The following is a 4,407-nucleotide window of genomic DNA, read 5'->3' as shown; positions in this document are numbered from 1 at the left end:
TCTGTATTGTCCTTGTTAAATTGGGTCACAAAAGGCTTCACTGCTGCTCTTTCCTCTTGGTGAATGCATCCTGATCAAGATTGTGGCCAGTCTAGACAGCCATGCAATTTCATATACAGAGTCTGACTTTAGTTTTGTGATGAAGATCACAACCACTAGCCCAGCTCTAGAAAATTCAGAAATATCTATGCAGGTGCAAAGTCTAATTTTTTTGAATGCACAGATAACCCCTCTAAAGGGAAGCAACCTGTTTTCACCAGTACAGTGGTACCTCTACTTACGAATTTAATGCGTTCCGAATGCACATCCGTAAGTCGAAAAAATTTGTAAGTCAAATCCCATAGGAATGCATTGGGAGGAAAAAATTGTAAGTCGAAGCAACCCTATCTGAAAATTCATAAGTAGAAAAAATCCTATCTAAACCGCATCCAAGATGGCGGATGGAACTCCGTAAGTAGAAACATTCGTAAGTAGAGTTATTCATAAGTAGAGGTACCACTGTACTTCGGTACAATATGGCAAATTGCTGCTTCTCCCTGCAAACATCTTGCAGCTGTTTCCCTAATTGCACCCCCAAAATTTCAAAACAGCCTTACCCTATGGTCATTAAGCTAGCCTACATCCCCTCTAAATCCCTTCACTAAAAAGATTTATCCACCATTGTTTGTTCTGGGCCACAGTCTTGCCATATTATCTTCAGATCATGTCAGTTTCTTTTAAAAACCCATTTTCATAGATTTTTAAGATCCTGGGTTGTGTTGCCTCTGTGTTTATGTTAACTGAAACAGTTCTTTGTTTAACCTCAGGAAAGGATGCTTGCTGCCTCCATTCAATTTAAGTCTCAAGTGCTTATTAAAAGTGTGTTTGAATGTCCCTCTCATTTAAACATTTGGCTGCTCCTTCCTTAAGACACTTGTTCTTAACAAAGGCGTTATAATTAATCAGTAATTGTATGCTTCGCTTTTGTTCCCCTTTGCCTGTATATCCTGTGTAAATAAAAGTGACGCACAGGTTTGGGTTGTGGTATACAAAGCCCTTGACCCACTGACATTACAACCGATAACAATCTTTTTGCAATTTCCTTGACGTTAGCTGAGTTACCTGGATGCCAATTGCCATCTCTTGAATCCTACACAGCAGGAAGTTTCTACCAAATCTCAGGAGGTTTCAATGGCGGCAGCAACTGACCGCTAAATCCATTTGCTGCTATGTTTAATGTAAGCCAGCAGGAGAGGCAACTCGGCTACATTTGGAAATCTGCTTTTGCACTTTATGTAGTGTCATGATTTTTTTCGAATGTGCCTTGCGCAAGTGGGCGTATGATGTTGCTTGTTCACTTTAATCACTAAAACCTTTCTTTGGTGATAGAAGCAGTGTTTTTGAAATTGCATGCTTGGGCAAGTTGAGAACACTGAGGAGGGGCAATGCTACCACAAGAACATTAAGAAGAAATGGTCTATTCTTAAATATAGCCTCCCTAATCAAGCTAGTCATTCCTGGTTAAAAGTAAAGAGACCCCTGACCATTAGGTCCAGTCGTGACCGACTGGGATTGTGGCACTCATCTCGCTTTATTGGTCGAGGGAGCCGGCGTATCATGGAATTTGAGTTTGTAGGGACCGTGAGGGTCATTTAAGCCAACCCTGCAATGCAGGAATACTTTGCCCAGTGTAGGACTTGAACCCTCAACTCTGAGATTAAGCGTCTCGTGCTCTACCAGCTGAGCTATCTGATTCATCACACCACCCCAATTGTAAGGGGTCTTGTGTTTAATAGTGTGGAAATCAAAACATAATCGTTTGAAACATGCCAGCATCACTCCGCCCCCCCCCCCCCGATACACATATCGGGAGAATCAACTTGCCATCTTTGCCATGGTGTTCTGAACAGTGTGTAGAGTGCCAATCACACAGTAGTTGACACAAAACAAGCATGCAGCTCACTTCCTCAGATACACTGGAAAGTTAACAAATGTTGCAAGAAGATTTCAGCAAGTTACTAAAATATATTTGCCCTTTTGAAATCAGCTTGCCTGGCTGTTATTTTGCTTTACTGGCACTCTGGTTACATGGGTTAGAACAGTTTGGCACAACTTGGTTCTTGTGGCTAGAGCAGAATAGGAACCAAACAAACGGCACCCTCGCACACACACTAATGTGTAATCATTTGTTACATACACCAGAGGTTTTCAACCTTTTTGGGTCCATGGCTCCCTTGACCAACTACGTTCTTTTTGCAGCACCCCTGTGGGGCTCAGGAGCCCAGTTATGTCACCCCTTGCCTGGAGAGCTGGCAGTCTCTCACTCCCTTGTGGAGTGTTCCTTCAGCCTCCCCTCTTTCCTAGGGAGTCCCCTGGGTAGCTGCAGCTGCTGCCCCTTGTCCCTGAGCTGCTCCCCTACCCCAAATAGAGGTGCCTCCACTGCCCCACAGGGCCCTGGGAAGCACACCCTAGCCAGCCCTAGAGGCACCATTCACCCAGGGAGCTTGTAGCCTGGGCTGCTGCAACGAACAGCTGTGCAAGCCTTTGGGAGGAGAGATGCCAGAGGGCATCAAGAGGAAGAGAGGGAAAGGAAGAGGAACAGAGGCCAGGGTTGCCCCCGGCACCCCTGACCATCATTCAAGGCACCCCAGGGTGCCACGGCACACTGGTTGAAAACCACTGACATAGCACACTTCAACTGCTAACCAGAGCAAAGTTTGTTAGCTTTAATATTGAAGCCCAACTTTATTGATTTCTCTGACAATAGGTCTCCCCCTCCTTTTAAATGGCAAGAAACGGATGCATAATTCTCAGGTGACAAATCGGGCTACCTTTAAAAATCAAACTACTATTAATGGTGTACAGACAAAGGCTGAGTATCGTCATCACTTCCAGATGACCCATTTCTTGACCAGAGCACTCATCCTGATTTTGCTTGCACAAAATTTGCAGGGAGGTTATATGGCATTGGCTGATTGAGCATCCTTTCTGATTTGCGGGGAGGTTATACAGCTACTTACCAAGTAATAGCTATCCCACACTTTTCAGAACACTTTCCTGTCACTTCCCACAAAATTGCAAGGTGGGGTGGAAAGAATCCATTTTAGTTGGGGAATCTGATGCAATGATCTCTTATTCTGTGGGTGGGATTCTGTATCTATGTAGCCTATGTATAAAAAGGTAAAGGACCTCTGACAGTTAAATCCAGTCACAGACGATTCTGGGGTTGCGGCGCTCATCTCGCTTTACAGGCCGAGGGAGCTAGCATTTGTCCACAGACAGTTTTTCTGGGTCACGTGGCCAGTATGACTAAGCCTCACTGTTTACCTTCCCGCAGGAGCAGTACCTATTTATCTACTTGCACTTTTTTGGCATGCTTTTGAACTGCTAGGTTGGCAGGAGCTGGGACCGAACAACAGGAGCTCACCCTGTCGTGGGGATTCGAACTACCACAGCGCCACCCGTACCCCTGTATACAGCCTATGTATAGCTGTATTCTAATTACACAGGAAAAAAACCTTTTTTTAAAAAAAAAATAAACTAGACTGGCTAAGTACCATTGTACAGTGGTACCTTGGTTTACAACCATAATTCAAACGGAGGTCCGTTTGTAAACCAAAACAGGTTGTAGCCCAAAGCGCGCTTTTGCCAATGGGGCCTCCAAAATAAAATTTGTCCGTAATCCCCCCAAAATGGGTTGTAATCCAAAAAAAGGTTGCAAACCAGGACACGCACTTCCGGGTTTGATGTGTTTGTAATCCAAAATTTATGCAAACCAAGACGTATGCAAACCAAGGTACTACTGTACTGGGGGGGGGGGGGAATTAGGCTCCATAGCAGTCTTTCTCAACCTTGAGTCCCCAGATGTTGGGACTACAACTCCCACCATCCCTAGTGAGAAGGGATGGTGGGAGTTGTAGCCCAACAACATCTGGGGACCCAAGGTTAAGAAAGACTTCTCTAATCCCTACTAAAGCCATCAAAATTGTTCCATAACTGGAGGGGGCAACCTCTAGTCTTACAAATTGTTGGTGAACTCCTTGACCAGTAGTCATGTTTCCTGGGCCCTCTTTACAATTGATCTTAATGAACGGTTCATTTTAAAATCATGCCACCCGCCTGCAAGGAATTCAGAAAGTGAGAATTCACACATTCCAGTGCTTTTCTCTCTCCAGAGTATTTGCTTTCCTTCTCTCCCAACAATGAAATGTGCTGGAGACTGTGAATGAATTTGCCAGAGGGATTGAGATAAACAATAGTTGAAAATGTAGCTCTTGAATGACCCCTTGTGTAGAGAGAGAGGACTGCCTTCCTTGCTTAGACGAGCGGAAAGAGCTACAAAAAAACATGCGCACAACACACATCAATGATATGCAATGGTAATAAAAAGGGTATAATTATCAGATCAAACCGTTTGCCACAAGAGGG

The sequence above is a fragment of the Zootoca vivipara genome, chromosome 2, assembly GCF_965207765.1.
Source record: "Zootoca vivipara chromosome 2, rZooViv2.hap1.1, whole genome shotgun sequence".
NCBI lineage: Eukaryota > Metazoa > Chordata > Lepidosauria > Squamata > Lacertidae > Zootoca > Zootoca vivipara.
This window is presented reverse-complemented; position numbering follows the sequence as displayed.